The sequence below is a fragment of the Ictalurus punctatus genome, chromosome 28 (genome assembly GCF_001660625.3).
Source record: "Ictalurus punctatus breed USDA103 chromosome 28, Coco_2.0, whole genome shotgun sequence".
In the NCBI taxonomy this organism is placed as follows: domain Eukaryota; kingdom Metazoa; phylum Chordata; class Actinopteri; order Siluriformes; family Ictaluridae; genus Ictalurus; species Ictalurus punctatus.
In genome coordinates, this window is record NC_030443.2 from 6,430,409 (window position 1) to 6,455,544 (window position 25,136).

General features: G+C 37.7%; 1 protein-coding gene and 1 long non-coding RNA gene across 2 annotated transcripts in view; one reads left to right on the top strand and one right to left on the bottom strand.

Annotated features, from left to right (window-relative positions):
• Positions 1 to 25,136, bottom strand: part of fibcd1b (fibrinogen C domain containing 1b) — a 165,815-nt gene that overhangs the window by 106,464 nt on the left and 34,215 nt on the right. The gene's annotated exons all lie outside the window — the stretch shown is intronic.
• LOC128629364 (uncharacterized) overlaps positions 9,680 to 25,136 on the top strand; it is a 31,705-nt gene continuing 16,248 nt past the window's right edge. Inside the window, exons 1-2 of the long non-coding RNA XR_008393731.1 lie at positions 9,680 to 9,752; positions 9,890 to 9,951. This is a non-coding gene — a long non-coding RNA (uncharacterized LOC128629364). The remainder of the gene's footprint in view (positions 9,753 to 9,889; positions 9,952 to 25,136) is intronic.

Sequence of the window (25,136 nt, forward strand, 5' to 3'; positions counted from 1 at the left end):
GTGGCAACAGTAGAGGTGATGCTGTGTTGAAGCAGCACATCTCTAATAATATAGTGGAAGCAATCTCTACCGCTTATGAGGTGCGCGGTCTCACTACGCTTCTGGGCATAAGGGCTCATTCCACTAGGGGGGTCGCCTCCTCGAAGACTTGGTCCAAAGGGGTATCCTTACAGGATGTGTGTGCTGTGGCGGGGTGGTCTACGCTGCACACATTCATTTGATTTTACAGCCTGGATATACATTCTGGCCCGGGGCTTGAGTATCTGGCAGTGACCCTTGAACTCAGATCTTTTTGAACAGGCCGTACCCTCAGCATGACGGAGTGGGTATTCTCGTTCCCACAGCGTTCAGCTAATGCAACATGGAGTTCCCTTTGAAAGGGAACATCTGGGTTACGCATGTAACCCTGTACCCTTAGAAGGGAACGAGATGTTGCGCAGCATTGTCATACTAAGGTATGCCTGTGAATTGCACTTCAGATAATAGAGACTGACGGCACGGTTCACAGGTGTCGTTTATATCTCACGCGACGCGCTTAATTGCCACGTCACCTGATCAAGGCAGGCCTATAAATAGGCATGATGTTACACAAACTTCAGATAACGGTCACGTGAGAGGCCACTTCCCACAGCATTCAGCTAATGCAACGTCTCGTTCCCTTCTCAGGGAAAAGGGTTACATGCGTAACCCAGACATTTTATTCCTTGCTCGTTCACTGTTTTAGGGAATATCTTAAATTTCTACAGTGATTTATCTTCTTTTACTCTTGCGTGATGTTTTAAAAATACCACAGCCCCCAGGATAATAATGATAGCACTTGAGAGCAATTTTTTTAAATTATGCAATTGTAATATGATATGTATATGAAAATTTTTATATTTTCAATTGTTCTATAAGGCCTGAAATAAGAGATTATGACAGATAACTTAAATTAAAGATATTATTTCCCGTATTCATACAAAGAAACTCTATTCTGCCACAGTTCTATAGACATTAACTACTATTAATCACAACTGTTCTCATGATGGGTGACTTGACAGAAATATTGATGGGGCAATTTACCTTTTAATAAGATCTCTGCAAAACTTGCAAATTAGTCAGCATAGATAATAATTACATTACCGTTTGACTATTTATTCACCTAATTATTGTTTTTTGACAGCTTATCAATAAACACGCTTTTCATACAGTGGTCAGTTTTTCCTGAAACATCTTTATTTGCACCGTATTTACAGTACATAATACTGTATAATACCATATACCCCCCCCCCCCCCCCCCCCCACTCCCCCACCAGTTGTAGACAGCAACAACAGTAAAATTCTTGGAAAACATCTACAGCAATTTGAGTTATTAAGTATTTATGAATTGTTTAATTTGCTATGCTATCATATAGCTTATATATGCAGTCAGCCCCAGAAATATTGGCATGCTTGGTAACAATTGGATAAAAAATGTTTTTGGTTAGTTAGCTTAACCCTCACACTAAAAATATAAGAGAACTGTAATGTTTTATTGAAGAACATTTATTAAAATGTTAAAAATAAAAAAACAAACAAAAAATATTCATATGTAAATTACTGGCACCGCTGCATTTAGTACAATGTGCAACCTTTCTAAAATAACAGCACTGAGTCTTCTCCTGTAATGCTTGGAGAATAAAGGAAGGAATCCGAGACCAGTCCCACATACAGAATCTCTTCAGATCCTTCAGGCTTCTGGATTGTGCAGTCATAAGCTTGATTCAGTGGTCATTCAACCATTTTTCTGGGGCAGTGTGAGATATTTTTTGATAATAAACCATATTCCCTCAGCCTTGCCTCTGCAAGAAAAATAGCACCGTGGGTCCAGCACACCACTTGAGATGGCCTTGCTTAAAGGCCTCACAGCACGTCCCTGACAGGGATGGATTTGGAATTACAACTACAGCAATTGTAATTTAAATTATAAAACTTAATATTCAGACAAAGATGTGGACCAGTTTACCACTCTCTGAAAATTCTTTGTGTACTACAAAGTAAATATGTTGTGTGCATTTGTGCACGTGTTTTCCTCATCTCTAATTAAGTCATATTCAAACAGAAATAGTGTCCACTTAATTAATTTACAGACATAAAAGGATTCTGAAAGTTATCAGTTTGACAACATACCTCACATCTAATGACCTCTTAAGAACACAATCATGTTTGTGATGCACCAGCCAAAATTACCTACCTACGTAGTATAATATACTACTGTAACACAGCAAGTAATGAGAAGGACAGACCAACAAAACCACATTTCAATGGTCCATAGTCATAGTAAAGTGACAAATTGTATGTGGAATTGCACGTCAAGTATGACAGCAGTAAATTTTGCCAGGTTAAATTACAACATGAGTACAAAATAATGTGCATGGTATAGCATTTCAGGTGAGATTGTGCAGTAAATATTTACAGTGATAATTATATGTTAATCTACTTTTGAGAAACTTATAAATCTGCTAATTACTAAAACTTATCATTTTTTTTAACTGGTAGAAATTGATTTCCACAAATATTATACCTAGTCTTTGGTGGTATTTATTTTGTGTACTCTGTCACAGTTCACTGAGTCTCTCTCAGTGTTAAAAAATTGTACAGTATTAACACCACACTATATTTATACACCTTTAACCACCCCAAATGCCACATTTATTAAGGGTAATTAGATCATTTGAAAGACACAAGTCCATTTTCTTTTTCCTCCATCCCAGTATCCTCACTTCCTTTTCTTCCTCTTCCTTTTCACCATGTCACCTTAAAACAAGCCAATACTGAGGCCATCCTTTCTCAGGCCTTTTTGATTGATTTGACATTTTGAATAATTCAGTACTCGAATATGGAACAGCATCTTTTAACTGATCTTTTTTTTAATCTGCCCCCTCCTTTTCCCCCTTCTCTGCCTGTCCACCTCCTATGGGCTGAGAAATTGCTCTATGTCAGTTAGATGGGCTTTAGATTCATTGTAAATTATTCAGTGAGTTTCAGCTGTTTTATGGCACTTTGGCTGGGGAGCGGCAATGACTTTCTCTGTCAGTCACATTGTCACATGGAAAGAGGTTCAAGAGATGGAACTAACAAGGAGACTTGCCAGGTTTACTTGAAGTAGAAATACATGAGACATTTGGGACTGAAGAGTGAAAAACAAAACTAAACTTTATACAAATCAGAAAGAATTAAAATAAACATGGGCTAAAAAACTACAGACAAGGCACCGTCAAACAATCTACAGGCAAAGTCACACATGGCTTGGACAGGCAAGGGATATATAGTCAGGTCCATAAGTTCAGTTCGATAAAATATTAATTGTATAGTGCTTTTAACGATGTATATTTGCACAAAGAAGCTTTACAGAAATAAACACATTCAAGATATAACTTTTAAATGTATGAATTTATTCATACATTGGCGACGGTGGCAAGGAAAAACTCCCTAAGAACAACAGTTGGCCAGATCAAGAGCACCTTCGAAGAGGTAAGGGTATCTGTGTAAAGGTCACCAATCAAGAGAAGCCCTCACCAGACTAGATACATAAGGCTTATCACAAGACATAATCCAAGCCTTAAAAAGAGGAAAACCAGATTAGAGTTTGACAAAATAAAAAATAAAAAAACCAACAAACACCAAAGTAGTTCTGAAACAACATCCTCAACCTTCATGTAATGGTGTGGGAGTGTACGGCTGGCAGTGGAACTGATTCCCTTATATTTATTGATGATGTAACTGCTGACAGTGTAAAGGTCTATATTATCTGCTCAGATTTAGCCAAATGCTTCAAAACTCTTTGGATGTTGCTACACAGTACAGATGAATGAGGATGATCTGAAGCATACTTTGAAAGCAAGACAAGACTTTATTAAGACAAAGAAGTGGAATGATTTGCAATGACCAAGTCAATAAACTGACCTGAATATAACTGATAATGCATTTCACTTGCTGAAGGCATAATAGCACAAGCAAATGTAAAGACAGCTGCAGTAAAAAAAAAAAAAAAAAAATATATATATATATATATATATATATATATATATATATATGTGTGTGTGTGTGTGTGTGTGTGTGTGTGTGTGTGTGTGATTGTGTTCTTTTGTCCAATTACTTTTGGACCCTAACAAGGGAGGGGGGGGGGGGAGTGGGGTGCATGGAGGGTTTTGGCGCATATAGAAAGAAAGTCTGCACTTTGTTTTAACAAATCCAATATACTTTAGTAGACAGCTAAAATAAAAATAATGTTGTCAATGTCCAAATATTCATGACCTGGCTGTATATACACGATAAATACCTAGCAGGGTATAAGGACTAATGACAAAGTGGGATAGGTATACTTTGGGATACTTTGGGATGTGGTACGGTAGCTGCACCGCAGCAGACAGGGAGAGGCTTCAGAGGGTAGTAAGAGCAGCACAGAAGATCATTGGCTGCCCTCTAACCTCCCTGATGGATATTTACACTTCCCGTTGCCTCAGCAGAGGAAAAACTATCATTAAGGACAGTTCTCACCCTGGCTTTGATCTGTTCAATCTGTTGCCCTCAGGGAGACGTTACAGGTGCATCAAAACAAGGACTAGTAGATTTAAGAATAGTTTCTTCCCAAAAGCTATTACCATGATAAACAAACACATGTACTGAGTCCACAGCATATGTATATAGTGTCTCAAAACTGTGCATTTCATAGTACCTCCCCCATCCACCCCAATATCTATCTTGCATATCTATCTTGCATATATTGTATATCTTGTTTATTTATTTTGTTTATTTATCTTGTTTATTTATCTGTGTATTATTATCTGATTATCTGTTTATTCTTCTTGTGTATTGAATGTATATGTTTGCATGGAACAAAAAGGAGTGGCTCTTAATTTCATTGTACATATGTATAGTGACAATAAAAGGCATTCATTCATTCATTCATAACTAGGGGACATACAGGTGATAGGGTGAAGAGCAGAGCAGAATTAGTCATAATAATGAAATCAGATACGGAAGAAAAAAGACTGGGGTGGTAGAGTGACCAAACCAAGAAGTAATTAAGCCATGTTAGGGAAACCATGACAGAGTGCAAAGCATACAAACCAAGAATGAATAACAAGGAATCTTTAAATAGATAATGACAAACAGACTAGAAGTGGTGCATTAAACAAAACTGGAAGTGACTATCACAAAGTTAGGGAAACTGGTGTGACACTGCCCACTGGTATGTGTACATGTGTGTGTGTGTGTGTGTGTGTATTTCTGTGTGTGCACATAATCTTTTGATTACTCAGAAACTATAACGGTCCAAACGTATTCCCCTTAATATTTCCCTCTGCTCTCTGTCTAGAATTCTCTTAAGTATGTGTGTCAAGCACACAGCAGGCTGTATTTAATCCCTCGCCCCTGCCTGTAATTAGTTCGGTGATTAACCTCGCCACTCCTGATCACATCAGCCTGCCTTAATGATGCTATTACCACTCGCTGTTTACTCATCTACCACTGTTTATCCTGTATACAATATTAGCTCATATCTTGCGCCCAGATACACATTTACGTAGATGATCTTATTAAAAAGAAGTAGCGGTGTAGAAATAGTCATGTGATTGTAAACTCATAGTGAAATTGCCAGATATTGCCAGATTATTATTCACCCCCATTGAACACAAAATACCCCTAATATTAAAGTGCACAGGAAAATGAGTTCTGTGGCAACCAATCTGCTTCAAAGTCATATAATAAGTTGAATGGAGTCCACCTATGTGCAATTAAAGTGCAACATGATCTCAAAATAGTGTATGGCTAAATGTTGGTGGACGCCTGACCGTTACACTTATATGTGCTTTTTGAACATCCAGTTCCAGATTTAGTCCCCCTTTGCTGTTACAATCACCTCCACTATTCTGGAAAGCCTTTCCACTAGATTCTGAAGCATGGCTGTGGGGATTTGTGCTTTCAGGCACAGAGCATTAGTGAGGTTGAGCACTGATGTCAAGTGAGAAGGTCTGGTGTGTAGTCGGCACTCCAATTTATGCCAAAGGTGTTCATTGGGGCTGAGGTCAGGCTTGGGGAACTTGAGTTCTTCCACACCAACCTTGGAAAACCATGTCTTCATAGACCTCACTTTGTGCACAGGGGCATTGTCATGATGGAAAGTTTTGCCCTAGGCCCCTTAGTTCTAGTGAAGGGAAATCTTAATACCACAGCATACAAAGACATTCTAGATAATTGTGTGCTTATAATTTTGTGGGAACAGTTGTATATGGCCCATATACAGGTGTGATGGTCAGGTGTCCACATACGTTTGGCCATATAGAGTATGTGGCACAATATAATATTTTAATCAAACATTTAATTAATTATTTATACTAACAGGAACGTCTTAATGGATATATAGAACATAATGTTTCTGCAGTACTTGACGAGAACTACATACAATTTTTTAAAAAAGTATTTATTTCTTCTGTGGTTTTGTTTAATTGTTTCAGAAATTAAAACAAAATCTAAGATAAAACAAAGGCAACCCGAGTAAGCACAAAATACAGTTTTAAATGATAGTTATTTACTGAACCGAAAAAGTTATTCAATACCAAATGGGCCTGTGTGAAAATGTATTTGCTACCGTAGTTACTAATTCCCCAAATCTATGGAACTGCATTCAAAATGGGGTTCAGATGGACTAGACACAACCAGGCCTGATGACTGCAACTGCTTTTCAATCAAATCAACCCTTAAATTTTTCAACAGCATGAAGTTGGTTAAAAGGTCTTACCCAGTAACACACTATACCAAAGTTGAAAGAAATTCCATAAATGATGAAGGTGACTGAAATACATCAGTCTGTGAAGGGTTACAAAACTATTTAAAAGGCTCTGGGATCTCAAAGGACCACAGTGAGAGCCGGTATCTCCAAATGAAAAAACTCGGCACGTAAAAGATGCCAGAATTCCTCCAAGAGCACGGCAACTACTTATCCAGGAAGGCACAAAAGAGCCAAGGACAACATCAAAGGAACTACAGGCCTCTCTTGCATCAATAAAGGTCACTGTTCATGACTCCACTATCAGAAAGACACTGGGCAAAAATGGCATCCATGGAAGAGTGGCGAGGTGAAAACCACTGCTAACCCAGAAGAACATTAAGTCTCATCTGAATTTTGCCAAAACACACCTTAATAATCCTCAAACATTTCTGGAGAATGTTCTGTGTTGAAAAGTGGAAGTGTTTGGAAGACAGGGGTCCCCTTACATCTGGTGTAAACCAAACACAGAATTTCACAAAAAGAACATCATACTTACGGTCAAGCATGGTATTGGAAGTGTGATGGTGTGGGGATGCTTTGCTTCTTCAGGACCTGGGCAACTTGCAATAATTGAGGGAAACATGAATTCTGCTCTTTAACATACAATCCTAAAGAAGGATGTCCTGTCTTCAGTCTGCAAGTTGAAACTCAAGCATAAGTCTGAAGTGTCACCTGTAAAAAGTTTTTTTATTTTCACCTAAAAAAAAGTTTTGTTTTTTTTGTTTTGTTTTGTTTTAAATAAAAAAAAATTCTTAATTATGAAACTGTTTTACACCTTGATTTTGGGGCATTCCCTTTTTAAGTCAAATTCATTCCCATCTGCTAAATCTTAAAGGTCCTTTAAAGAGCAAATTTTATAAAAATCATAATCTTAAAATGTATTGTCACATAATAAGGTCATGTCCGAGCTCAAACAAAAGAAATGTTTCATTACTAGTGTCTATCTCAAAATATTTGTGGATGGGCTTAGTGTCAATAATTCTAATGTCACATTGAAAAATGGGCACAAATTTTAATATTTAACAATGCCATCGCATTTAAACATGTCAAGCAACGTGGAAGATGCTAAATAGCCAATACAGACAATACAGGCTATGTTAAGCCCCAATTAAATTTTGGACTAGTTTTACATGGGGAGGTATCTCTGGGATTTTAGTCCTAACCATAATGTTAGTGATATGTTATGAATTACACCAAATTGTACCTTCCATAAAATTACCAGTAATATAGGTAATTTACACAGCAATAAGTAAAAACGTTCTGACCACCTGCCTAATATGCTTTTTCAAAGATGCCCCATGGTATCTGGCATGAAAGACATTAGCAGCAGATTCTTTAAGTCTTGTTAGTTGAGAAGTGGAGCCGCTATGGATCAGACATGTTCACCCATATTCCACAGATGCTTGTATTGAGATCTGGAGATTTGGAGGCCAGGGCAACACTCTTGAACTCTTCATCATTACCATGGGCACCCAGACCAGTGTGTGACTACAAAGCCCCATATACAGCAGGGTGTGATGCACTGTATGGTGTGACACATTCCTCCCATAACCATCAGTAAAATTTACTGTGACACAGTAGCCCTTCTGTTGGTTCGGACCAGACAGGATATCATTTGCATGCATCAATTACCCTTGGGAGCCCAAAATCCTGCGCCAGTTCAGGGTTTGTCTCTCCTCGGTCTACTGTTGGTAGATACTCACCACTGCTGCCCAGGAGCCTCACCATTTCTGAGATGCTCTGACCCAGTCATCTGGCCCCAGTCTCGATTTGGCCCTTGTCAAAGTTGGTCAGGTCTTCATGATTGCGCATATGAGAACCAACTGTTCACTTACCGTCTAATATATCCCAGATGTTGACCAATACTGTTGTTATGAGATCAACAATATTCAATAATATTCATGTCATCTGTGAGTGGTCACAATGTTTTTGCTTATCTGTGTGTATATCCCATCTAAATTGACACTTTGGTAAAGATTTTATTATATCCTTTGGGAAAAGAGGTTTTGCACTATACCTTCAGCATAAATACACTCCAGGAAGAGGTCTTTATCATATCCCACTGAAAACAAAACCAAATTTGGTCGAATTTAAAATGCAGAACAATAAAATGTACACAACATTTAAAATTAATTGTCAGAGAAGTGACACGTCTGGTGGGTTTTAGGTAAGTTATTCAGTTCCTAGCACAGGTATAGTCTAAATATGCATTATGGTCATGTGATCTATTTGCAGTTTGTGTAGCACAAGCATTATAACAAGACAATAATACAGGTCAAAACAATCAGTGTGTATTAAAATGAGGTGTCCGGTATGTAGTATGCATGGAACTTTTTGTGTGATGAAAATGTATACCGTATGTTGTGAAGACTTTTCCCATCAGATATTGCTACATTACCAGCCTAATTTCCTTGACATGTTTGTTAAGTAATCTTATCCAGTAGTATTTAAGACAACTACCAGATGAAGATCTGCTGCCGTTAAGTTTTGTCAAGTGCACAAACAGCTTTAGCCCAGTGGAGTTAAAATGTAGGAATACTTGCTCTCCGAAAATAAAAAAAAATTATTTCACACACAGACTACTGCAAGGTTTTGCCCTTTCTCGAGTATTTATGAGCACTGTTTCCATGGTTTTGATGTCTAGTACTCAATTCTGCTTCTGTTGTCTCCATTGTTGTTTACCTGTTTATTACTTCCCTTATTTTGCCTGCTTATATGGATTTTTACAATAAACTCACAAGCTCACGAGTGTATCTAACTACCTTCGCCTCACTGTGACAGAATAACTTACTGAATACATGGATAAAATAAAACAAACCTGAACTCTGCAAACCAGTCACAGAACAAGGAAGGCTGCTTGGTGATTATCAGGAAGTCCTAAATTTGGAAATGCGATCATGTAGCAGACATTTGCAGTACACTGTACGAAGGATCCTCCTTTTGCCCTTGTCAGAGATCCATGGTAAGTGCTGTTCCTGTAATATTCAGTTAGTTTTACTTACTTTTTAATGTTTGTTTCTTTTTTGTTCCCTTGGATAATTCATCACTGTTACCTTTCTAAGCCCAGCCCTTCATTCTAAGTATTTCTCACATATTTAGGAATCTACAGAGAGAACATGCAAAATCTTCTTGACAAGAGGGAATAACAGAACGATGAACAGGTGTGTTGCTTTGTTGAACATCTGGGAACAGGATTCAGTGTTGTTCCCATTACTATCAATCCTGTCTGTCATAAATGATGATGGAAGCACTCAATGTTCACCATCAGACCTTTGTGTCTGGGGAAAAAAAAAACCCTACCAAATGTATTTGTCTCCTCTTTGGTCTTTTACATGCAGTAAACATTGAGTACAGGAAGACATGAAATACACCCTTGAAGTCATAAAAAAATGTTTTTAGGGTTGGCACGAATTGCACAGCAAGGGTGGATGCTTTTAGAAACAAGGTCTTGCAGTAATCTGGACACCTGTTTGGCCAAGTCATTCTTCTCATTCAGGGTTCCTTTATTTTTTGCTCTCTACAAAATTTTTGACTCTCCCATTCCTGGTCTTAGGCAGCAACAACAATGTAAGAAAAAAATATTGATGCATTTGTATATCAAGTATTAAAAGGCTCACTATATTTTGATACAAACTGCAATATACTGACATAGACAGTGACTATGTTTACATGCACATCAAATTCCATTTAAGGTCTATATTCGGGTTGCAACCATATTCTGAATACAATGTTTATATGCCTACAGGCATCGGAATATTCCTGTATACATGGTTGTTGTAAGTATGCATGAGTTGCCATTCCTAAATGCCTAACCCACAGCTAAGGACTGGGCATGCACATATATCTCCATTCAGTGGAGTTTCTGAATAAGGTGTTTACTTGCAATACATTCCCAATTAAAACAGGCATATTCCAGGGATGGGAATCCGAATTTGGGGAATCAGAATATTGTCTTAATCTGAATTTGGCAGTCGGATTGCTGAATTTCCATGACTCAATATTAATTAGAATATCACCAAATTCCAATTAATATCAGAATATTGATGTGCATGTAAATGTAGTCACTGTAGCTAGTGGCAATGGGAAATCAGTCTATCACAGGGCACCATGCACACTTTCATTAAGGCAATTTAGTGTAGTTAATCCATCTACCTGCATGTTTTTGTAGGTTGAAGGAACCGGGATATTGCACAGACACGGGGAGAACATGCGAAATTCCACATAGACAGGAATCTGAGCTCATTATTGATTAATATGCCACCCTTGATCTGATGCAGAATATTGCCAAATGACATCATACTGTGCTGATTTCTTTTTGTATTAATTCATTGTTCTCAGTCATTCCTCACTAATTTTATATGTAGACTGATTACATTCTGGACTAATTTTCCTGTGCTGCTAAATATTGTGTTGTTATTCATCCTAATTTGAGATTCACATGACTTTTTTGACACGCATCAATGAATAGTCTGTATTTGGTACATGTGTCTCCATCGTAGTTTAGGTACATGCTTTCTTCTCATATAAAAAAAAGTTTTGTGCATTTTTGGAGATAACTCATCCAATCACATCTTATATGAGACTATTTGGACATATACACAAAGTGGTTTGAGAATTGGCTTTGGAGAATTTGGAAAATGGCTAATAGTGTAGCTTTAAATATATTTAAGAGGAGCAGACTTCAAAAGACTGAACATTGTATTTGTTTACAAGGTAGAACAGGTTAACAGTTGATTTTTTGCATACAGCCTGTAAAATTAACTGAAAATATTAAATTTAGTTTATGAGAAGGTAAATTAATTTGTCATGGCTCACACTATGTTAATAAATTCTGTCATAATTGACAAGCTCAAGTCTTCTCATGCCTACTTGTGCGTTACATTGTAGCACATTAACGTTAACATCTCAAAGAAAGAAAAAAAACCCACTGAATTTCAACCGTGCTCCTAAATTTGTCTGCGCTCCTAAATTTTTGCAATTAGGAGCACAAGTGCACAAGTGCTCCTAAAAAAATGTTACCGTAGAGCCCTGTATTTGTCAGGAAACAAAAGGATATGCCACTCTAGACATCCCCAATTCATTTCTCTTCCATCTCTTCTGTCTCCTATTTGTAATGCATACAGTAGTTACAGAGTATGTTCCATAATAAGTGCATACATGCATGTTATTGTAACACATACTGCAGTAATGCCGTTTTGTCCAAAATACATAAAAAATGGGTAAGTTGTCTCCATTTTGTTTATACACTGGGTTTTCCACTGCCAAAAACAAGTCTTTTTTGAAAACATGCACCAGGGCTGGCTATGTTAAAAATGTTTTTGTGCTCTATAATGGAAAGAATGGATGATTTTTTTTGTGATGGTTGTTAGTTTGTGTTCCTTTTGCTACAGTATAGGTGTATGTTGGATTTAAAATCAGCTCTACCTAAACGTTCGTCCCAAAAACAGTCCAACTTGTTTTTTTCTAAAATGCCACATGATCAATAAAGTACGAAAGCCCTAAGAGGCCATGCATTATTTTTTTCTCTCTTGTTTTCTCATGATCCCAACCTAATTTTCTTGTGATCTCTACATATTAATAGTTGTCTTCTCAAGATATCTCGACATCATAAAAGTTGTTTCTTTCAGGACGTAATTTTATCAGGAGAAATTTTTGAGCCCTGTGATTGGGACTAGTATTGCACGTTGGCATTATTGCAATCAGAATCATAACTTTAATAATTGGCCACTGTGGAGATGGACTTCATCAATAAAGTTGTAGACCTTACAGGCTCCTTCTCAAGTGTCGGACACTAATGTGGAAGTTGTGAATCACTGACACACGTAGAGCTATTTCAGCTTGTGTCAGTCACTAATAATTTAAAATCTTCATGCAAAAACATAATTTTAAACGTATTAGTATTAGTGTGGACAAGGTCTTTGGTGATTCATACAGTTAAATGTGTTGAAATTGCTAGTCAGTTCTCCTACTTACTGTAACGTAGGACTCTGAGACATGAGGTAAGGATCCATATGCACAAGGTTAATTTATACCAAACTAGGGCTGCAACTAAAGATTATTTTCATAATCGATTAGCTGGCCGATTATTTCATTTATTTATTTATTTCGATTAATCGATTAATTGGATAGGGTGGGGACAACTTTCAGTACCTTTTTTTAAAATTTAAAATTCATTTGTAAGTTGCTTTGGGTAAAAGTGTCTGCTAATTGAATAAATGTAAATGTAAAATCCACAAACTAAGTGTTACAAATATAAATTCAGACTAAAACTTTACACACCTGTTTGTCCAAAACAGAAAAGAACCCAACACACACACACACAAATATATATATATATATATATATATATATATATATATATATATATACATATATATATATATATATATATATATATACATATATATATATATATATATATATATATATATATATATATATATATATATATATATATGTGTGTGTGTGTGTGTGTATATATATATATATATATATATATATATATATATATATATAAAAGTATTTATTCATTATTTTTTATGGGTGCACGAAAGCACTGAATTAAACTACAGTCCTAAATTAATAATAAAAACTTACTTTCACTGCACCTTATGGTTTCTGTTACTCGCTGCCTTTAGGAACATTGTTTTACTTCTGTTTACTTTTGATCATAATGTTTTAATTAGACATTACATATCTTACTTGTGCTCTCACTCTGTATCACCGCATCTGCATCGTGTGTGAGGAGCAATGCGGCCTCATTACTAATAGGCCTACATCACTTCCGTTATAATAAACAACAGAAGTTACACTGCAAGTGCGCAAATACAACATATAATGACAATAAACTGGAAATAAATGAAACCTTTTAAGCAACTCGTGACCGCATCACTGTCATGCTTCCATGCTACACAAACGCTGCTTTATAAAGTTTATAAATCTTCTCCGTGGTGTTGAATATAAAATGCTATCCTGCCTTAGCAGTCGCACACTTTCTTCCTCAGTCACATGACGATTTCGCCTCTGTCTGTTGGTGACTGAGGTCATGTTGGGAATAAAAGTTAAAGCTGACAGAAAGTAAACTGAAGAAAGTTATTGTCGGTGACTCTTGGTATTAGGCTAAAGCTAGGGCGTCGCATTGCATGCGTATGACCTCATGCACCATCTACTAGGAAGCAACCTGTACTTCCGGTTAGTAAAAAAAAAAACGCTAGTGTTATATTTGAGATGATATTACCTTTCTAAAATTCACACACTAGACGGTAGAGTGCATAGTGTAAGTGCATAGTATGTCATTTGGGACACAACTTTAGTATTTACTCTCGGAAGTGTATTTTCGGAACAGAAGTAACGTGATGAGTAAACACACCCAGTGCCACGCGCAGACCAACTAATTGATAATGAGATTCATCGACAACGATTTTCATAATCGATTATTATCGATTTTATCGATTAGTTGTTGCAGCTCTATACAAAACACAGTCAAAGTCAAAACAGGCAGGAAGGCAGGATCGTTGCCAGCGAAATCACCAGAGATATGTTAAAATCCAAAACAACATTCAATATCAGAGTTGTTATGCCAGGCAGAGTCAAAATATCAGAATAGCATCAAAACAGAAGGGCAGTTCAAAAGGCAAAAATGAGTCAAGGCAAGGCAAGATCAAACACAAGGATTCTATCCACAACAACACAAGGATTCCATCCACAACAACACAAGGATTCTAGCCACAACAACACAACTCAGAACTCACAAGATTGTCTGGCAAAATAGAAGGATTCACATCGAAGTTGCAGTTCATGTTTTTTTTTTTTTATTATTCTTTTTTTTTTTTTTTTATAGCAGATCAACAGGGAACAGGAAATACCACACAAAACATGAGTTATTATTCATGAGAGGGAGACCTCTGGTGGTCTGGAGGGGAAAAGTCTGGGCTATACTTACAGTACATCTAGCCGATTTGTAGGTTTCCTCATATTGTGCTGATTTTTAATGTTACCCATAGTGTTACCCATACCCATCAGCTTGTGTAGATATCAACTTGTGTCACTATATGACACACTATATGTCTAAATAGTTGTTTTGACTATGTAATCATGTCATACATTAGACAGTTTAAGTTATATTAATTTAATTTAATAATTACTGGTGGTTTATTAAGTTGGTTGTGCTTGAATTCTAAATTGATTTGGGCTTATTGCAACTTTGGGCCCTAAAGTTCAGTTTACTTAAAAACCTTTAAAATTGCAGAATGCTGATTTGGGTATGTCTCAATCAGCTCCCTAGGTAGTGAATCAATATATCATGTGCATGAGTTCAGCACTGGTAAGGACCCTGACGCACTACACATTGAGCAAATGAAAACTCAATTTCTGGCAACATTACTATGTACTCGTGTTGTAAAATGTCACCAAAAATTAAAAACCTAAAAATATTTACATTTTATATTTCATATAAGTGTGTTACCTTAATCACATGCGTACTAATGGTACTAATGGGACTGTAGGTTAGCTAGTGGATTTTTTTTTAAAAATCATTAAACACCTAAAAGTCATTAGACTCAAACAAACCATATAGACCAACAAATAAAATTACAACTCACTAACATAAGTAATAATTTGAGAGCTACAACAATGATAAGCTACTTACATTTGTAGCCACAAGTGTCTGAGAGTTCATCCCCCAATTTTATCAAGTTGAGACGCTTCAGAAAACATGACATAATTTCCAGTAAATGAACATAGTGAGCATCCATGCTGGTTTTTGCGGTGCATTGTGGGATTTTTAGGGACTGAACGTTCCAGAGCACTGGAAGGATTTTGCGATTGAGACAGTCCTTAATCAGTGCCCTGACTACTGAACTAGGTATATGAGACATACTCTTAATTTTGTTTTCTCAGATTTTTTACAATATAAAATGCATAACACATCTGCCCTGAAATATCCCTATCTTCCGGAAAATATCCAAATATAAACAAACACTTTTACTGGACCCATAAATGACAACTCTCTTGACTATGCCTTGGAATCAGTGTGACTGGATATAATTCCTATCTGATTCCTCCTCCACGAACAGACATACCTTTCTTTAGTTTTTGAACCTCCTCAAAAATACATCTAATAAGACTGCCTCCAAGAGCAAGCTAAATGGGAAACAGTTATCGCCTTATATCTTCATTGTCACTGATTAATCTATCAACCCTGCCTCTTTCTATTCCTGACACAGGCACACCACTTAACTGTGACAAGTGTATCATCAGTCAAAAAGGTCAGAGTCTCTTCACTGAACCCAATAATACTACCATGGACAAGTATTGATGGCAGTAGTCACTGGAAAGACAAGTGGCAGTTTAATGGAAAAGTGAGGAAATCTTTCAATATGTCTTGGTGTGGGTGTAATTGTTTGAGTTGCATTTCAATGTGCAAATGTTTTATGAATTATTAATATATTTTAGCACATTCCCAATCCGGCTGTCAAGCCAAATTATATTTAATGCCAGATGTATTTGCAAAAGCATTTGCTAGGAACATGTCTTAACAATCAGCTACTGCTGAACAGCTTCCAAGGAATAGATAGTTCTTTTTTCATTATGAGTATGAACCTTTGGTTAATAATGGGACACGTATTACATATCAATAATAATGTTGCATACAATGATGAAAGCATAGTGATCCAAATTGGCAAGCAAAAGACAGAGACAGGTGACAGTCAACAGGCAGGCAAACAGGGCAATGTGAAAGTCAAAAACAAATGTTTTTGACAAAACCACAGGGGCAATAACCAAAACACTCAGAGATACACAATGTTGAACTGGCAAAATCATGCAAAATCTGAGCTGTGTGGCAGAGTCTTAATGAATATAATGAGGAACAGGTGTTAGTCAGTAGGATGGTGAGTGGGAGCATTGCAATGGATTAGGAGCAAATTCTGTAGTTGCGTTGGCTCCTAAAGTGCTACAGTGAAAATTGAGATAATTTTTTTTCTGAACCTGTTGAATCATCCTTTTGTTACACAGCTACAACAGAGAATGTAGCAACCTTACCTTATGTGTTTCCTCTATGTGGCCTTCTTACCCAAACCAACATAAATTAGGGTACATGTTCACTGGGAAAGTTTACATAGTAACATACAGTATGACATCCAACAAAGTTGAAATAAAAATAATAATAATAATAATAATAATAATAATAACAATGAATAATAATAAATTAATATGGAAATACTATAAAATACTGCTTAAATTTTAAATACTGCTGATTTTGCTAATATAACCTGTCTGAGAACTGTCTAGCATGGTCATTATATTCTAATGAGCACATTTATCATCACTTTCTTTCAGACTCCCACCATCTCTACACCATCTTAACACAACTATACACAAAAGTGCATGAGGAATAAATCAGGGTAGAAGTATGAACCAAATGAATTATAGAATTCTCAGAGAAGATTAAGCATGCTAGGTTAGTTTTTGCTTGCTTTCTTTTATGCAAGATTAGAAAAAGAGATGAAATTCTGAAGAACCACATATAGATAGACAGCAACTTGTTAGTCATATTTTGTACATGCATATTTTGTGTTTATAAGCCCATCCTTAACATAATATTAGAAACAACAAGCTTTAAATTCTATGAAACTTTAATATCTGCCATGGAAAACATATACATTAGCCTTGGAATCACAAAATAAACGTAATAGTTTTTCCTTTGAAGCTTTATGAGAGCAACACGGAGGCAGATGGTCTAGTCATCCCTGTGCAGATTTATTTCTCAATAATTCATGATTGTCTTTCTTTTTTTTAAAGTTTTCTTTCAATCACCGTATGAGACTTCTTTATCTTGCTCTGTTGGCACCTGTGCATTATAATGGACCCCGTAAATGCTCAGGAAATACGGTATCAGCAGGTCCTTACTTAAATTTCTCACTCACTTAACACAGGGTACCTTTCCTATTAATTCCCCTCAACAATTCATAGTATACTCTTTGAAAAAATACCCTTCAGGGGATCCTCAAGGGTTTTTTGGATAGTTAAGGACTCTTCACTATCTAAATGTATTTCTTTGAACACTAAATGATATGGAAACACTTGACTGTTGGACCCTTTAGAGGCTTCCTCATCAGGACAACCGAAGAAGCCTTAAGGGAATTAGATTCAAACTGTACTTCAAAGAGTGTACTTGCTTTAATATGAACAACTGAATAATAAGACACAAGTACAAGCAGTTAAAGATGCTCTGTGAATTTCTAGAAGACATATTTTGTTATAAGTTTTCAAAACCAACATCACGGTAGGTCACTTATTCATCAATTCATTAATCTTGAGCAGCAGCTTTATCCTGGTCCAAAATGAATTAGCCATGATTTTAAAAAATAAACAGCTGACATTTGTAATAATTTTTGTTTCTTAATAGACAGTCCTTGTTACAAATTTAATGACAAACAGGTCACTCTGCTATGCTCTGGGTGACATTTTGCTGGCATAGTTTGTGTCTACTTGAACCCTTACAGGGAAGAGTCAATGAAAATCAATACAAAATTATTCTGACTGATCACCCTTATCCTGTGATGAAACTTTACTATTATGAAACCAGGCACAAGGGGGAACTGAATGGTTTCATGAGTATGGAAATTATGAAAATCACATGATATGGTATTCACACTTAAACTCAACCAATTAAACTGATCATTTTAGACAGAACTCTTCACCACTTTCATGGAGACAACAAATGAAGTAATACCTTTTATACAGTATCCATTCCTCCAGTACTGTTCAACACTTGTTACGGTGGCTTGTTACTAATATTATTGGTATAATTCTTTATGGATTTATGGACGTTTATGATGATATGGTTTAACCATTGATGTGTGTCCATTGTCTTGAGAATAAAAAGGGTGGAACACTATATATTGGCTATTCTTGCACTTATGGTGTTAAATTACATACTTGGAATGATGAGTAATGCTTTAATGGCATGTTTTCAGACGAAACTGCTTATTATTATTTACTGTCACATGGTGATCTGCTGCTTTGTTAAGCAGTCAAAGTAAAGTCCTGTTATGTGTGTCAAGTGGTGCCTTTCAGCCTTTCATTTAAAAATGGCTACACACTGGTGAAAGCTTAAAGCCAAAACATATGGGCAACTATTCCTAAATAATGTGTATAAAATGTGTATAAACTTCATTCTTTAAGAGGCCTCAAGCTTTACTAATACTTTGTTGATGTCACCCACCCAATTGCTCCAACTGATTCCATCAACAAGTAACTGTGCTTAAGCAATGTCTCCCTAGCAAGCAGAGTATGACAAGGCACTGGAAGTTGCATACCTTTTCAATACTACCACATAGTGACTGTTTTTGATTCTATAACCTGAATGAATCTATAACAAGTATCATGTCCTTTTCTTCCTAACCAGGCTGTCATAAGCATACTTGGTTAGATCTCTGGCCTTGCATATTTCTTCATTTTCTCCTTGTAATGCACATACAGTAATTACTTTATAATACAAACTACACAATAACTTATTTTGCAGCTAAAAAAAATAATGCTATCTTATACCTGAGGCTGTTGTTTGTGTGTGCGTCGTTAAAATGTGTGATGACTCCAACAGGCAAACTTTAATGTGTTTTGTGATACGACATTCTTATGAAATGTTATGCTTGGATGATCTTACTTAGTGCATGTACTGTGCCAACTTGCCAGGTAGCTGACTGTGTGTACTTTGTCAGTTGATTTGTATCATGCCACCAGCCTTTCTCACTTTCACACATTTAAAAAATATCCTCATCCTTATCTGAAATTCTCTATATCTTCCCACTACAGTAATATTTTTTACTGTCACTTTAATCGCCATGGCAGAGATTTTCCCTGATCTTTTCTTCTCTCTGGCAGATTAACGTTAGCTACTTACATGGAGCTTTCATCTGCCGTTTCTCTTCAAAAGAACCCTCAAAATGTCCATGGATATTGTTCAATGATGAAAAGCTTGCTCTGTTAATCAACAGCCATGATCAGTGAAAAATTGGTGACGAGGATGTTCCATTATTTTTTTACTAAAAATAAAAAAAGAGTAAAGAATCAGTGTGGGTATTTCATTTAAACTGATCAATTACATGAAAACAGCCAAAATCAAAAGATACATAAAATAAAATGCGGGCTATGAGAAAACCCATTACCATTAACAATAGAATTTAATTCACGTTAAAATGCATGTATTATTGATTGTTCTCTCTCACTGTACAATTTAGTGAGAAACTGCATTAAAAATTCATGGTATGAACTCGGTATATTGCAGTAAACTTTGCATTTTCAACCCATAAATTAACACCAATAGTGTCATTGAAAGTATTAAGTAAATTAATATATTAAATTATACCTGTAACATGCAGTGAGATGAGGCAAGATGCAAGTGTGTAAAATCAGCATATATTTTATTGCGGTTAAGCCAGAAATGATAGTCATAATCTGTAGCAGGCCATAACACAGGCAGGCAGAAATAAATGAGGCATATAAATAATTACACCAGGGAAAACAGACAAGGGTCTAAAGCAGAAAACAGAAAACAACATACACGGAACGGACACGGAAACACAGAAACCACGGTTTAGACTACTACCTGGACAATACAAGAAGCATGATTCGATTTTACACCAAGACAAAGAATCACCAGGGCTGAAATACACAAAATAATCAGGAATGAACAAAAAATGGGTGAGAACGATCAAAGGACATACCAGTCAGTCCCTCAATGATTTTGTGATTTTGTCATTGCAGAAATTAACACAAAATCAAGCAAACTCCACAATATTCAGAGTATCTTGCTTTTTTTAAATTACCACAGATTTTTCGCAGATTTGGGCCAAGACGCATTATGTGATGTCATCACAACATGCATTCAGCCATGAATTGAAGCCCTCTTCAATTCACATGCATCAGACATGAGTACAGCTAAAATGTCTCATTTACCAAGAAACATTACTGCGAAAGACAAAAAACAATTTTGTGCTTCATGCTTGATGCTTTGGGAATTCCCCTTGGCAGAAATGTTGTCTGAATACGTGTGAAATCATGCCAATCTGATTGGCCTGCCTCAGTCAGGTGACGAAATAGAAACGCATCACAAAGACAATATAAGGCTCCCACAAACTATGTCATTCAGCTTTATTTGTTTGAAGGAAGACACAATTTGCAGGCATGACAAAGTATGGCCAACAAGACACAACATCTCATTACCTTCTCAGGGAACAGGGTTACATACATAACCTAGATGCTCCCTTTCCAAGGAAACTCTACTTTGCCTCACGCTTGACGCTTTGGGAATGAGAAAACCAACTATGCCATACTGAACCAAGTCTGTCAAAAAAGACAGACCTCGCATGTCTGTGAAGTATATATACACAAAAACACTTCATGAACAAACATAGAATCTCTCATCTTACAGCATACCCTCAGGTAATGCCTTAGAGGAGGCCACACTCGAGTGCAACCACCTAAGTCTGCTTGTATGCGCCCCTGTAGTATCCCAGCACCTCAGTTACTGGTTCTGCTGGCATTATTTATACCACAAAAGAATAGACACATAGGAGAGTATACACTTCCTTGTGAACAAAGCTCTAGTATTGAAAATGTACTAGTATTGAATTCTTGGTAGGATGTCTGTCTTCAACAATATTCCCCTTTTTGATATGAGAAGAGATATTTACTAAGAAATACTGAGCGTTCATACCAGCCCTAACAGACTCGACTGAAGGGAGTGGAATATGGACACAAGAATGTGCGATTTTCAGATCTTATCATGGCAAATCAATACTCGAAAGGAATGTGCAAACGATAAACTGAACGTAACACACTGAAACTGCACGTATAATGATCACAGTTTCAGGTAATGAAGACACAAACTCAGCTACATTCCCACACCCCAGCAGACTCAAGGGAGAGATCGACTTTTTTGTTAAGTGAAAGTATAATAGGTTCGTTACCCTGCCCAGCTAACTGAATAGGGACATAAGAACATGGGAGTTCATTGAATAGATGATGCCCTACAGAAATACTGGGGGCAAGCATAACCTCAAAGTCCCAGATACCCCACTTTATCAGCCCCTCAGGACTACTTCTTCCATCTAGCGCTTAGAACGGTCCTCGGGTCCAAACTCATGCCTCTGGAGAACTGGGATCGCAGTTGCCTGGGCCCCTGCCTCTCTGTAGTAGGAGGCGTGTAGCCATAATAGTTTTCTGTTCCTCCATATCTGTGCTAGTGCCAGGCCGAGGACTACTCGAAGCCCTCGAAGCTCGAAGCAGTGAGGGAAGAATTCATTCAATGCCTCTGACTGTTTTTTTTTCACTTCTTGAAACCTATCCATGACAATATTTACTGCATCGCCGAACAAGCCAGCAGGAGAAACAGGGGCATTCAATAAAAAACATTTTGTCTCTCTATTTTATTTCTGACATATTAAGCCACAGATGCCTCTCCGCAACCACCAAAGCAGCCATCATGCAAAGCAGCTTCATGGCACGGAGAGACAAATCTGTGGCTCGGCAGAGCTCTGCAAACGTCTCGGAACCAATACCCTCACCACTATCGAGCTTTTATCAGGTCAGCTTGATAAGCTTGAAGCACAGCCATAGAATGCTGCTCCCACATAAGCCATGCCCACAAACTGTGAGGACACCCTGCACAGCTTCATAGGCAAGGCTGGCCCCTCTAAGTGTGCTACCGTGTTAGGAGAGAAATAGCCCGCAAGCATGGGTAGCATATAGTAAGAAATACCCTCTTTAAATATGAGAAGAAATATTTCCTCAGAAATATTGTGTTCATAACAGCCCAACATACTCGACTGAGAGGAGGGGAATATGGATGCAAGAATGTGCAATTTTCAGATGTTATCGGGACAAGTCAATACTTGAATGGAATGTGCAAACGATAAACTGAACATAACACGCTGAAACTGCACGTATAATGAGCAGAGTTTCAGGTAACGCAGACCCAAACTCAAATGCATTCCCACAACCTGGCAGACGTGGGTAGCATAATTTGCCATTGCAGGGTTAAAAACGCGACTGGAGTACGCTTTTTCCCATGATCTCCACACCTCGGTGTGGAGCTCAGGAAAAAAGGGAGCTTCTTGCGGGGAGAGGATTTCTTACCACTGGTGAGGAAGCGCTCATCCAGTCTACCACAAGGCACCTCTTCCTCAGCTGGCCATTTTATTTTCAACTTCTCCACAGCACTAGTCAGAACCTGTAGCAGCTCTTTCTAGGATTCAGAGAGCCGCATGGGTTGTGCTTCCTCCTCCATTTCCTCAGATTTCTCTGATTTAGCAGTCCCAGCAGAGAAATCGCACTACGAGCTCCCGCTCGACTGGAGACTCGGAACTGGAAGAAAGAGCAAGCAAAAGGGACTCTTCCATCTCTTGCTCTTCCTCCAGATTCATCTGAGACCCCCATGATTTGAGCCGGCAGGCTGCCTCGACGGCGGTTGGTCCCAAACCACAAGGTGCAGATGAGAGAGCCAGCCGAGCCCGGAGTTTTTTCAGGGATAATTTCTCAAAGTGCACGCAGACAACCCCCTCAAGGACTTGCCTAGTGTGCTCTGCCCCCAATCATTTAATACAGAAAGTGTGCCTGACATCCTCCGTGAGAAAACGGGAGCATGGCGGGACAGAACCTCTGAAACCCCTATTGCTCATAGTTCCTACTTTTTTCTTTTTTGGAAAAACAATAGGACAGACAATAGGACAGACAATCACACATAGTACATAGATATGCACTTCCTGAAAACAAAGAAGCTGAATGACGTAGTTTGCGGGTGCCTTATATAGACTTTCTACTATTTTCTACGCTTCTACTTCATCAACTGACTGAGGCAGGCCAATCAGATTGGCATGATTTTACATGTATTCAGACACTGTTTCCACCAAGGGGTGTTTCCAAAGCATCAAGCATGACGCAATGTAGAGTTCCCAAGGGAACATGAAACACAGAACCAGAGCTGAGAGGGGGAATTTGTGACAATACAGCAACGTTGTCTTCTCCACCCTACAATCAGAAGATTTTGATTAATTTTCTATTAATAAATTAAGCTCTGACACTAGTTATGGCTCTAACATAAATCCCTCTTCTTCAGGTTCTATACTGGTTTTCTTACTGGGTCACAGGGTGCCAAGCCATCGCAGGGCACAATCACATATATACTCACAGACTCATTCATACACTACAGACACTTTGGACATGCCATTTAGCCTACCATGCATGTCTTTGGACTGGGGGAGGAAACCAGAGTACCTGGAGGAAATCCCCACAGCACAGGCAGAACAGGGCTGAACAAACAGGGCTGCAGCAGGAATCGAACCCCCAACCCTGGAGGTGTGAGGCAAATTGCTAACCACTAAGCCACAGATTTTCTACCACAGGAGAGTCTTCAGATACTTTGTGTTTTTTGCATTAAATGTAACTATAGACGGTGAAATAGCATTGGCGAATAGCTGTGGTATTAGAGGAACAACACACTTCAGAGCTTAGGGTTAGGGTTAGGGTTATCACAGCACTTATCACAGTACAGCCCATCATGCGTCATTACTTTTTTCTTGTTGTTGTTGAGGGAATGGGAATATTATAATTATTTTTTAGACACTTTTGTCACGATTTCCCCTTTAAGCAGCGCACTATGGAGCATGTGAGCGCGCGTACACGAGCAGGTGCGCGAGCATCTGCTTTTCCCTTGTTGACAATCGTGACATTTCGACACGTGCATTTGTTATGTTTCTGTTATGTCTCCTCCCTGTTCTGTCATGGGCTATTGTTTCACGTGAGTCTGAATTGCCCTCAGCCGTCAGCCATCACGAGGCTGAGTATGTTTGTATATATACCGCGTGCCACCCAGCACACGGCGCGAAATATTCGATAAAATATAGATAAGAAACTTAGAATAGATAAGATATATTAGAATAGATTAGTTTAGAGTCCTTTCCATAGTTAACCATAGTCATAGTCATAGCCCATGTCATGTTTCATGTTTAGATTCGTTTGTTTAGTTCACGCTGGTTTCTCCGCTCCCAGTTCATAGTCATAGCTTATGTTTCATGTTTTGTATATCGACCCTGTTTTCCGTTACCACGACATAGTTTCCTTCCTTGCCTCGTTTATGCCTGTTTGCCAATCGCCTGACCTTTTGCATGTTTGTGGATTACGTTTTGGATCACGTTTTGGATTTACCTGCCTGTGTCTCTCAATAAAACTGTTAACCTGCGACTGCATCCGTCCTTATCTCTGTTGCGTCACGAAACGTGACAAAATATTCCGCCAAAAATATGGATGCAGCAGGAGGACACGGAGAGCATCACTGCAGTAAATA